General features: G+C 35.2%; 1 protein-coding gene across 2 annotated transcripts in view; it reads right to left on the bottom strand.

Annotated features, from left to right (window-relative positions):
* Window positions 1-13,689, bottom strand: part of LOC115211697 (ubiquitin carboxyl-terminal hydrolase 36) — an 84,334-nt gene that overhangs the window by 57,247 nt on the left and 13,398 nt on the right. For both annotated transcript variants that reach the window (XM_029780347.2, XM_029780348.2), the window contains exon 2: window positions 3,621-3,769. The gene's annotated coding sequence lies outside the window, so the exon portion shown is untranslated. The remainder of the gene's footprint in view (window positions 1-3,620; window positions 3,770-13,689) is intronic.

Below are 13,689 nucleotides of genomic sequence, written 5' to 3'. Positions count from 1 at the left end.
AGCACTCTATATTGCAGCCAAGACTGTTTTACAAGCATGTAGTTTATAACTGGAAATACAACCAGACAATCTATACAATTAGATAATTAATAAAGTAAGTAAAATTAACACATGGACATAATCAAATTAATTATTCAACAAATTTGCCAGCCTATTCAAACTCTATAATGTCCAATTGTTAGTAGTTACATGATCAATATTCACAACAAGAGATTACAAGCAAAACAAAAAAAGATATCGGATAATCTTGTTATTGAAGAAAAGAAGTTGGTAATCAATGGGTTAATGGATGGAGATAGTATTGGCCTCAAAGTTAAGAGGTTGTTTGGCTAAAATCTTTTGTATCTTGTCACTGGTATTGAAACAGATGCAAGAGGTGAAGCACAGAATTGACTGGGAATAAGAGAAAAATAGTTTAAGCTTTAAAAAAAAAGCTTTTTAAAAAGAAAAATTATTTCTATTAAATCATCATCCTCATCATTTAACATCCACTGTCCATGCTGGCACATGGGTTAGCTGGTTTGACCAAAGCTGGCAAGCTGGGGAGCTGCACCAGACTCCAGTCTGATTTAGCATGGCTTCTATGGCTGGATGCCCTTCTTAAAGCCAACCACTTTACAGAATGGTGCTAGGTGCTTTTACATGGCACTGACAACTATGGATTAATGAACATCAGACGTACATACATATATATTCACACTGTGAAGTAAAAAAAATTAAAGACTACCTTCTTTCCCCACACCCCATTGTGTTTTATTTTTGCACCTCCATATTCATATGAGAATGAAATTATTGCAATCCAACTGCACTTACTGAAACAATTATTTACTTCATTTAGGGACACTTACCAAGGACAACAGTATAATATGAAACCCTGACTCTTCAGCTGAGTAATTTACGAATTTATCTCTTCAGTCTATTTGAACATGGAGGGGAAAAATAAGATTTAGTAACATTCATGCTTCTCTAAAGGACATTACTAAGTTAACTGAAGAAAAATGCCAACAATAAAGAATCTAAACTAGATGCAGGTTTGGTTACCCATGCATCTATTTCTGCTAAACAACACTGATGAACCAACATTACCATTTCTTTTTTATTTTGGCAAAATACAGTCAGATTTTTGCAAACAAAATAGATTTAAACAACTCCATACAAAATGAAAATTGAAGTACATTTCACACCAGCAGGACTTCAACTCAGAATATAAAAGCTAACACTAATCACTTTAACCCTTTGGCATTTGAACCGGCCAGATCCAGCTCAAATATTCTGAGTTAAAACTGGCCAGATCCAGCTTCTCACACCTACTCTACAAATCACTCTAAAAATAAACAATTGAATTCACAAAACCATGAGATAATGCATGATTAATTCAAAACAATGTGAATAAATAAGCATTATATTTGACAGAGTAAGCTGATTTCTAAAGGGTTAAGTGTTTTCAAACATTTTTAGTCACAACCATTTTTTTTTTTAAACCAAAAAGAAATTTGTAATGACCTCTCGACCCCTGCTCAGCAAAAGAAATTCCGTCTCTCCTTTGCTTAAAGGATCTTGTGCATTTTTGATAAAAACATTAGGCATTAGGTGATTTTTGCTACAAAAGACCAGACACACAAACATTTACTTCAGAAAACTGCTAATGAAGTTTTTCTTCAGATGAAACACCAACTATGAAACAATTTTTTTTTTTTTTTTTTTTTTTTAAAGTCTTAAATTACATATTATCTATCCTTACAGAGGAAGTAAATTCTAGGGGTTTTTTTTTATTCATGAAACAGACAACTTAGGTTTGTTTTCTTTAAAAATGATTAGGTAGATTTTTTTTAAAATCAAGAATTCAAATACACAAGAATCAGTAGCAGCTATTAAGTTTTTAAAAAATTCAAATCAATATAAATATAAAACATGAAAAATATTAGTTGTAATATGCAAAAAAAAATCTTTAACAAAAACACTAGAAAAAAAAATCTCCAAAGTTACATTTCCAAAGAAAATCAAACTTAAAATTAATAAAACATTAAAAAATGTTATCTCCCTCAGGCCAAAAAAGTGCCAAAATCCATTGCAGCCCTGATCATTTTTTTCTTTCTTTACAAAAGCAATACATAATTTATCGATGTTAAAATATAAGTTTATTGCAGACAAAACAAACAGCTTTAATCATTATTTTTGTGCAAATCAAATCTTGGTTTAACTTTTCAAGCTGGTCTCAAGGCAATATCAATGTAACAATGGACTTGCTAAATTTTTTTTTTGACGGATGGATTAATGTCAGTCAACACCAAAACTACTGACTTAGTATTTAGAAGAGGTTCAATCACTAATTTGGGCAAAATTGGATATTCAGCACAAAGACCAAGTCGAAAAGCATTTATGGCCTTCATAGAAAAGATTCAAGCTTTAAAGTTGAATCACTGGAAGGTTTTGTATATCCTTCCTGAGATTTTAAAAGCAGAAGTTTTATTGGCTCTATTTCAACTGCAAATACATTCTGGATCCAATCCAATTAGTTATTATCTAAATGTAACATGAGATATTTCTGGAAATTATTTTCTAGATTCTCCTGATGATCAACTATTATTTGCTTAAACAAATCAAAATTCAATTTCAAAAAGAAAAACATTTGTATGAGAATATTTTTCATTCATCATTTTCTGGAAATATTGGTTGTTTCTCCTTATACAGATATATTAAGATTAAGTTTTCTAAAAACACATCAGACAAATAGCATCATTTGCACAATCATTCTTCTTTGTGATAAGCAAATATCAATTTTGTCCTGACAGTTGTTTCAAAGCTCCTCCATTTGAGAGTCACCGCACTTCTGTTCTCAATAAAAGTTTGCTAAAATTGGATTCTATTTCGTTACAGAGATTCGTGAAGAGGCACCTTATTCAATGGCATGACTTTTAGTAAAGTAAGTTTTAACTGCACCTTGTAACACTGCATTCAGCCCCACAGAGATTGTTTTAGACACTAATACCTTGCAATGAATCATGCACTGAGTGAAAGTAGTAGGATATTTGCTTATAGATTTGACTGACATAAATTTCAATTTTCCACCTTGTCATAGCTACTGCACTATCAGTACATACTCCAATACAGTTTTACCATTCAAATCCTACTTCTCTGAAAAAATGCATATTTGGAGGAGAAGCACAATGTCCTTAAACTCACTCCATGTGATAAACCCTGCATCTCAGTGAGATCCTCAACTATAGAGTGATCATGATATCGGAGATGCCAACTCTATGGATCATTGGTCATTTAACTCCTACATTCTAGGTGATAAAAGAGCCTAAGAAAAAAAGTAAACCCACTCCAATCACATCCTCTTGTCTTTAACACAAGGAGAATGCATGAAATAATTCAATCCAAGATACCCATATCATCTATTTAAATCTCAACATCTCTGCAAACTTGTATCATTTTAATTCTATTTCCACTGTCAACGAAATCAAGAGCAGTTAGCACTACAAATACTTTTCTTTTTGTTGTACACCCCCACCCCTTTCCCCTGCTATTTGATCTAATCCTGTATTGCATTCCTCCTGAAACGAGAATGAATCAACATGCATCAAATGCACACTCAAGTTGTAAAAGTTGACTTTTACCTCACAATGAAATTAGTCAAGATGGGCAATGTGGACTCCAGTCAGTTGGGAAAAAAGTCTGAGCAAACTGGGTAACCATAGTTAAATTGTTTTCATAAGTTGCAGATGTAAAATGATTCCGTCAATACCTTAGCCAAGTGATAAGTTAACTGAAATAGTAAAAAGTAAAAACAGAAAATAATATAAATTACGAGAAATTTAATACATAAAAGATAATCAACCATATAAAGGCAAAGAATAACTTACAGAACAACTACATTCCTAAATTAAAGAGTCAGATCATTGAAATCTCAAACCTAAAAGACAATGAGTAATTCATAATAATATGAAGATATAAGCATTACATTTGGTAAGAGTAATCTGAATGTATTTTATATGGTTATATATAATTGCCAGGCTAATTTTATTTTCTTTTATTTGTATCTTGTTTCAAAAAGACAAACATGACAAATTCATTTTGCATATCATTCCAAATTAGACTTCAATTGTTTTGTACCTTCAAATATAAATGTAACTTTTTTTCCTTCAGCTATTTCAAAATCACAATTTAATTTTCCATTATGGATAGATTGTTTTTTAACTGCTTCTAACCTTTGTTTCTATCGGATGTTATAAAGACTGAAGCAGCTGATAAAAAGATATTAATGCATGAGACCCAGTGTATTCTCCATTAAGTGATTTTGTGTAAAGTTTCGAAGGACCATGAGACAGCATCTATGCCTTTCTAGTATTTAACTATTGAAAGTCTCTAAGTTTATTACTTGCCAAATGATATTAAAGAATCAGTAGTGCATCCAACAAAATGTTTTGCATTCTAAATTCCTATCAAAGGTTGGTTTTGGCCATCACCCTTCAGAGGCCAATAAGTACCAGTCAAGTATCCAGGTCAATATAAACAGATGTACCCCATAAAATATGAGGGCTTTCTGCCTAATTTAGAAACCAATATCTCTTTATAACTGTTTATTGCTCTTATTTTTTTTCATCAAAACAAAATTAACTTGGTCTTAAGTACCAACATGATTCCAAAATAACAAAATAGTCAAGAGAGTACATTCACTCACTTGAGAAATGCAGGAGTCTCACACTATATTTTCTTGTCTTAATAATTCTTTCTATTGTAGGCACAAGGCCTGACATTTATGGGGAAGGGACTACTCAATTAGATCAACCCTCCTTGTGTCATAATAGTAGGCTACAGTACACAACAGTCGAGTTTTCTCAGCATGGATATTGGAATATATTGAAATATTTAGTGTCATCTTGTTTTTTTTACAAACAAAAAATGAATGCAATATAAATCCCCAAGCATTGAGAGCTTTTCTTAAGGCCCAGTGCAATGCAGGAAACAGAGATAAGTTGTTCATTAGTTAGGTGAGCTTAGACAATGCAAAAACAAAGGAGAGCTCCTGAATGCTCAACTTGCTAGAATTGACAACTAGTTCTCTTATAAATTGCATTCCAGGACACTGTGGCTCCATGTGCACTGGACTTAATGAAGTTGGAGTGGTTATAGCTTTGGTCATAGGGTGGCTTGATGAAGAATGACCAAGAGTTACACAAAGAGCTTGCAAATTCTTGTAACCTACAAGAAGCACTCAGATCAATCATCACTCACTTTACTCTTTTATAGATATAATATAGAATGTCATATCACTCACCTTCATCATACATCAATTACACTATCTCTTGCATAAAAATGAGCATTGCCAGCCACCTTAGATAGTAGGATGACCAGTCCTAACCTGCCACTCACATTAATCCTTTAGTATTCATATTATTCTGTCAAAAGTAATCCTTATTTATTCACATAGTTTTGAATTAATCATACATTATTTTGTAGCTTTGAGATTTTGATGAGGTAACTGCAAATGTTTAGAATGATATTGAAGGGTTGGTGTGAGTGACTAGATCTGGCAGTTTGAACATAGAACATGTAAAATATTTTGGATGGATATGACCAGTTTAAATGCTAAATAGTTAAAACACTGCTACCAAAACCTAGAGGGTGTTTATTCAAGTCCATTCTGTTGCAGGCTTTCAAAATGACCCTCAGTTCCCTATCTACATACATCTTTCCTGCAGATCCTGACATATGTTTATGTTGGATACTGACAATACTGAAGTCACAAGTTAGAGTAAGGCCAAAGATTAAAGGAATTACTCCTCTAAGTTATGGGAAAAAAGTATTTACTGCAAACTAAGGAAGGGTTTATACATCTATGCTCCCTTACTGTACTCAGTTTAACTAAATGGCTAGCAGATTACATGGTTGAGTAGTTAGAAAGTTCACATCCTGAACATAAGACCCGATTTCAGTGTATGCTATTTTATGTAAATGACTACTATAGCTTCAGGTTGAACCAAACCTTGTGAGTGAAATTGGTTAAAGTGAATCTGTACAGAAGCCTGTTGGACTGGAATTGCTCTTGTGTGGAAGAACCAATTCATTATCAATTTTATTGCCATAACAAAATGCTGTCAATTATCATTTATTCATACTCCTGACAAATTGCCATTCTCTAAGAGCCATGCACACACACACACTTATCAAAATTAGGCTTCACACCTTCACTACTGTTTCTAAACTCTAATATTTATTTTATTTACTCCAAAGGGATAAATGACAAAGTCTATTTAAAACCAGGACACCACAAAAAGCTGTGGTGGTCAACCAATTTTACCAATAAAAATTATTAGGAAATCTAAAGTAAAAGTGGAGCACCTGTATCAAGTATTATATTGGAACATTCTCTCTTTAAATAATAGCTGCATAGTTTACTCAACAATAACAAACATTTAGAGAATAAAGTTTGAGCAACAATAACAAATGTATTAATTTGGCAACAAAGCAACTTTCTCTTTAGCCAAACGGTTTTCTTTGTGCGCTTCAATTACCTAATTAAAGACAAATGTAAAGATTTTGAAACTAACATTTATGCAAGACACTAAAAACCACAAAACAGAGCATCCATTATGCACATATAGATGTAGAAAAACTTATAATAGATATAGCTGTGCTTGCTCCAGGAATAACTGAAAGTAGTCTCTCTCTCTCTCCCATTCCATATATACATACACACATGAACAGGGATCCAAATGTAGGAAGTTTGTAAGCTTCAAACAATAGGCAGTTAGTATAGAGAACAAAAAGTGGACACTATACAATGAAATAATTTATTACCATCATAAGTTTATACACTTTTTACCACATCAATGTTACAAAGAATTTCAATAAGCAAATATAATGAGCTTCAGGTAGTTAAGAAACATATGTAGCTTATATTTTACCTGTTCTACCCCTTTAAATATTGGAGTTTACGTGTATGTGTGTGTGCATGTATGTATATATATATGTGTGTGTGTGTGTACATGTATGTGTGTGCATGTGAATGTATGTATATATGTATATATATATATATGTGTGTATGTATGTATATATATGTGTGTGTGTGTATGTATATATGTGTGTGTATGTATGTCAGGTCACTTTCGTGTGCTACTGGTAACATGTAGCCCAGTACAACCTGTTGCATGGTCGGGTCGTCGGCGACTAAACCGGCAATCTGTTCAAGAGCTTCAATTCTCTGTATGTATATATATTTACTAGATTACTGATATTTATTAATGGTTTTGCTCATTGTGTTGATGTGCTATTTTCTGTCATTAATAAAACTGTCAGCATTTTCGATGATACAAGCATGCTAATGTGTGTGTGTGTGAGTGTGTATCATCATATCGTCGTGCAATGTCTGCTTTCCATATTGCATAGGTTGGACAGTTTGAATGAGGACTGGCAAGCCAGAAGGCTGCACCAGGCTCCAATCTGATCTAGCAAAGTTTCTACAGTTGTATGCCCTTCCTAACACCAACCACTCCGAGAGTGTAGTGGGTGCTTTTACGTGCCACCAGTTAGGTGGTTCTGGCATCAACCATGCTCAAATGGTGCTTTTTACATGCTACCTGCACGGGACCCAGTCCGGCGGCCCTGGCAATGACCACACTCGAATGGTGTTTTTTACGTGCCACTGGCACAGGTGCCAATCAGGTAGCACTGTCATCGGCCACGACAACGATTTCACTTTGCTCAACAGGTCTTCACACGTGTAGTTATTGTCCAATGATTGAAGAGTACTCTTAAATTGGCTGGTTATACAGCACTGGCATAGGCCACGGTTGTGGTCTCACTTGGCTTGCTGGGTCTTCTCAAGCACAGAACATCTCCAAAGATCTCGGTCACTTATCATTGCCTTGATGAGGCCCAATGTTCGAAAGTCATGCTTCACCACCTAATCCTAGGTCTTCCTAGGTCTACCTCTTCCACAGGTTCCCTCAACTGCTAGGGTGTGACACTTTTTCACACAGCTATCCTCATCCATTCACAACACATGACCATACTAGCGCAGTCGTCTCTCTTGCACACCACATCTGATGCTGCTTAAGTCCAACTTTCCTCTCAGGGTGCTTACACTCTGTCGTGTATGGACACTGACATTACACATTCAGTGGAGCACACTGGCTTCTTTCCTTGCAAGCTTACGCATGTTCTCAGCAGTCATGGCCCATGTTTCACTGCCATGTAGCATGACTGTTCACACACATGCATCATACAGTCTACCTTTTACTCTGAGCAAGAAGCCCTTTGTCACCAGCAGAGGTAGGAGCTCTCTGAACTTTGCCCAGGCTATTCTTTTTCTAGCAGCTACACTTTCAGAGCACCACCCCCCACAACTGACTTGGTCATCTAGGTAACGGAAGCTATCAACTACTTCTAGTTTTTCTCCCAGGAATGTGACGGAAGCTGTACTCTGCACATTTTCAGTGTTTATTGCTCCTGAGCATTTGCCACACACAAAAACTATCTTCCCAGTTAGCCTTCCTTTGATATTGCTGCACCTCATGTGTCCATAGCTTACACTGGGTACATCTTATGGAGTTTCTACTTATGCCTTATCTACAGATCAAGTAGGGCCATCTACCTGAAGGGATTTGTGATTTGTCTGCCTTCCTACTTATTAAGACTATGGTTTTTGCTAGATTGACTCTAAGACCCTTCGATTCTAGACCTTGCTTCCATACCTGAAACTTCTCTAGTTCTGATAGTGACTCAACAATTAGAGCAAGGTCATCAGCATAGAGAAGCTCCCAGGGGCATCCTGTCTTGAATTCCTGTTACTGCCTGGAGGACTATGATGAATAAGAGGGGGCCGAGGACTGATTCTTGGTGGATCCCTACCCAGAATTCTTCACTGTACTTGTTGCCAACACTCACCTTACTGACAGCATCCCTGTATATGGCTTGTACAGCTCTCACTAACCATTCACCTATCCTTAGTTTTCTCATTGACCATCAGATAAGGGAACGGGAGACCCTGTCAAAGGCTTTCTCCATGTCAACGAAAGCCAGTTACAGGGGTTTATGAATTTTATATGAGTAGAAGCTTTTTTTAACAATTTTTATCCTGAAAATCACCAGTGTAAATTACACAGGTATGCAAATTACATGGGTTTTTACGCTATATATTAATATAATATATACTCACTGAAGAGCCTGTCATTGTTGGGTATTTTTAACAATAGAATGTCATATAATAAATTTTTGTTTATTCTGAATCAGACCCTGCTTTCCCAAACAGAAGGCCTCTTGATCAGGACAGATTTGTGCAATTTTTCGCAAAAACACTTCAATGAAGACTTCTTCCTTTTTAAATTATTTACATGTCTGTCTGACCATTTCACAAGACTTTATTCATTAAAACTTCAGAAGTTCTTACATCTTGGTCGTCATAATGCTTTGCTTTCATTTTGTTTAATAAAAATTCCTTGTAATGAGTTTGGACAAGAGAAATGCAGCCTGTGAACAATTGTTGTCAATTTACCAACCTGCTCTCTCTCCTTAAAGCAACATATTCCTCACACCCACCTTTCTGTCCCTTCCTCGGCATTTTAAAAGTTACTTATGTGTATGTGTGCATACATCTATGTATTTGCAAAAGTATACATGCAGCATTGCATGTATATCCCTGAATGACAGCTGTATTAACATTACCACCCCACTGCCACCCCATATTTGTCACTTACACAATTCTCTTCTCCCCTTCCCTGATATCAGTCACTCAACCTATGCCATCTCATTCCTCTCACACTAACTCTTGCATCCATCTCATTTTATTCGAAATAGCCACCCTACCATTTTAATTTTATAAGTTATAAGATAAAATATCTTTTACCATTCACTCTCTATGCTTGTAGATGAAATTTGTTGAGGCAGATTTTCCATGGCCAGATTCCATCCTGTTGCCAACCCTCATCTGTTTACAAGGTAATATTTTCTGATAGCTAGACATTCTTTTCACAAGTAACTGTATACACAACATCACTTGTATGAAAATAATGCTCATTTACAGCCATCATGTGAGGTCCAGACAAGGCACACACACACACTGCACCATCATCATTACACATCTGTTCTCCATGCTGGGCATGGGCTTCTTTCAGTTTTCATCTACCACATTCACTTACGAAGCTTCGGTTGGCCCAAGGCTATACTAGAAAACATTTGCAGAAGGTGCCACACAGTGGGACTGAACCCAAGACCACATGGCTGGGAAGCAAGTTTCACAGCCACACAGTTATGCCTGCACATGTGTATGTGTGTGTATAACACAGGAAATGAAGGGAGTTCTTATTCAGTGCATAGCTTTGCTAACAAAGCACAACCATTGCTAATATAAACAAAAACCCAGCCTCAAAGAAACCCAATAAAATCAATAACTAACACACATCAACAATATTAAACTTGACTTAATATCATAGTACACTAGTACAAAGTAGCAATTCCTACTAATCTCTATGTACATGAATATTTGAGAGCAATATCAGTCTCTGTTACATCTAATTAATCCATGTTTTATCAACTGATAACAAATCCTCCAGTCTCTAATGAGGGTTACTGCTTAAAAACAAAAAAAGAATCCAAATTCATATTTCCATGATTAAAAATACAATGTTACAAAAATTCACAGAGAAAGAGAAAGTAAGAGATAAAGAAATATTATTTCAAAATACCAAAAGCTAGAGTAAGACAAAATAATGGGGGGAGAGAGAGAGAGAGAGAGAAGAGAGAGAGAGAGAGGATACTTCAATAAAGATTGGTTAAAACCAATCTTTATTGAAGATACATTTTCATAAATTAGGGTGTGGGAGAACAGATGCAAATCATTGAGTACCAGAATAAACACTTATTTATTTAGTTGTATTTAAAATTCCCACCAGAATCAACATTACTAACATATTACACTAGGGACGTGTTATTTAACTAGTCACTTCAGAATGGGCTTTGCGCTTGAAAGAAATGTTTTTGTTTTTTTCCAGGAAATACTTGGAAAATACAAATCTATAGCCAATCTACATAATAGTTTTTATTACATTTACAAAAGAAGACTATATGCAGCATACTTAAAATGTGTAAGGTTGCATGGAGGGAAATGCAGATAACAAAAGCCTAACTAGAATGGAGTCCATAAACTACCATATGCTGGTGTATAAGATATGCTTTTTTTTTTCTTATATGTAACAAAAAAATTGCTACATACCTAATGCAACCATTTTATGGATGAGGTATTGAACATAAGATGAAACATTTTGTTTTTTCCACAAAAACGTAGGTGTATGTCTTATGCAACAGTGCATCATATACACTGGCAAAAGGTATATGACATTGATTTCAGTTAGCATTAGTACGTTGAGCATGGTTATCATTAAATAAGTTGATGGACGCATGCTGGGAGAGAAAAAAATCTTCATGAATTCATAGCAGACAGTAGCTGCGATCGAGATAATCCATGATAAATTAAGAAGCAAGTGATCAACATGTAATCTAAAGCATTGAGAAAACATGACAAGTGTAGAGAAATGTGTATTGCAAACCAATGCCAACAACGAAAAAAATATCAAAAGTGTGATGCTAATGGGCACTTTGACAAAACTCAGTTCTGAGATTGAAGAGTCAATGTCAAAATTTCTCATATCTATTCATTAGATCAAGATATTAACAAAAAAATAAATAAATAACAAAGATAATTCAATAAATTATGATAAATTACACTAAGATATCAGAAGAAAAACAAACAAAAGAATATAGTTTACTCAATAGGAATTTAAACAATGTATTCTTACATTGCCATAAACAAAGAATGCCAGCCTAAGATTAAGGACTTAAATTCCATACTAGATATCAAATCTACAAATGGCATGGAATACATACAAGGTGCATCAGTTTTTTGGTCACCTTTTTTCAAGAGCTCTTTTTTTTTTTTAAACTCACTTTCCAGATAAATAATGTCAGACAACCCAGCAAATAAAAAAGGCATGATAAATATTACTCTAAAAGTGATGCATAGTGATACAGAGATAGCTCACCTCTTGAAAGATGCCCTATCCTTTGTTATCAAAGTTTGAAAGGAGCTGGAAGTTGCTAATGGGAATCCAACACTAGCAGCTAAATGCAAACAGTGTGCATAGGGTCCTAAAACTATCAGATAAAAACCCCGGTAAGTCAATCAGAGCCATTGCAAAGGACCTCACGGTCTCAGAATGTTCCATCAGAAGAGTTGTGCATGAGGACATCCAAAAGAAGTTGTGTATGATACAGAGGTGTCAGTTTATGCTGGATGTGATAGTTGTGACTAAACAAGTTAAAACACCAAGTGGCTGGAATGCTTTGCTTCTTCTCAATGAGAAAAACTTCAATCAAGGCCAAAAGGTAAACTGAAGGTAAACAGATGGTTGCACATAGACTCGAATGAGATTCCAACAGTCATGCTTAGTAAGTTCCCAGCAATTGTGATAGTTCTGGGAGGCATCAGCAACAAGAGAGATATCATGCCTCCTCCCTTTTTATCACAGTGCTTAATAGTCAATGCTGCTGTCTACGGAGGTGTTGGAGAAAGTTGTGAAGCCCTGGATAGAAATAGTATGCAATGGAAGACCATATGTCTTCCAACAAGACTCTGTACCATCTCAAAGTCAGAAGAACTGAAGCATGAGTGCGTACCAATTTCCATGATCATGTTCACTGTCATTTGGCCTCCTAATTCACCAGACGTCAATCCACTGGACAAATACAGATGGGTGTAGTCAAGAGAGATCAATCAACACCACCCCATACAATCTTTCAAGCTTACCATAACCAGCACTATATTCAAAATTGCGAGATCATGATTTTGGCATGACAACACTTCCAACCCCATATTGAAGCAGCCATAGATGCTAGCAGAAGATTCATTGAACTGGTGGGATAAAGGGATTCTCAAGATTATTTGTACCATTTGTTTACAAATATAGCTTTTCTTTGATGAACTATGCATCTTTTTCTAAATTCATGCAAATGACCTCAAAACAAAAAACAAACTGATGCACCTTATACTGCAAGCTGAAATGGCATTTAAGTTTCACGAGTAAAAAATTCAAATGTCAAGAAGACAACATGTATCTAGTGTCAAAACAATGACCCAGAACTCAAAAATCCAAACCTTGCTACAAACACTGTACTGTGACAATAAAACATAACATAAAACTGATTCAGACAGTTTCAAGTGGTAATAGGCTGACAAATACATGCGCTGAGAGGTAGATTTGTATCATACAGGACACTAAGAGTTAATACAGCCACTTTACATGCTTGCATGAGAACCAGAATCAGACTGAAAATGTGTACTGAAATAGTTGATGCAAAATACTTCAATGTTGAAACCAGTTGAAATTCGTTTTCATCTCTTCATTGGCTCTCATCTCTCTTTCTTTGTTGCACACTTTTGCTTTACTTAATCTTCCAGCCACTCTAATACTACTACTTTTATACAACAAATCGTGTTTCTATCACTAATGCACATTTTGACCAGATCAGCAATTACGAGTCACTTGAATCAAATCTCAAATTGGTATGGAGGAGGGGACTATAATACTCACTGCAGTCCCTAAACTTTGTCAGCATGCTGAGTCATCAAATATGAAATAATTACTTCCTAATAGGAATCTCAGACTAACAAAGATGAAATTTTGTCCAAAT

The sequence above is a fragment of the Octopus sinensis genome, linkage group LG5, assembly GCF_006345805.1.
Source record: "Octopus sinensis linkage group LG5, ASM634580v1, whole genome shotgun sequence".
Classification (NCBI taxonomy): Eukaryota; Metazoa; Mollusca; class Cephalopoda; order Octopoda; family Octopodidae; genus Octopus; species Octopus sinensis.
Note: the sequence above shows the minus strand (reverse complement) of the source record. Positions and strands in the feature narration are given on the sequence as shown.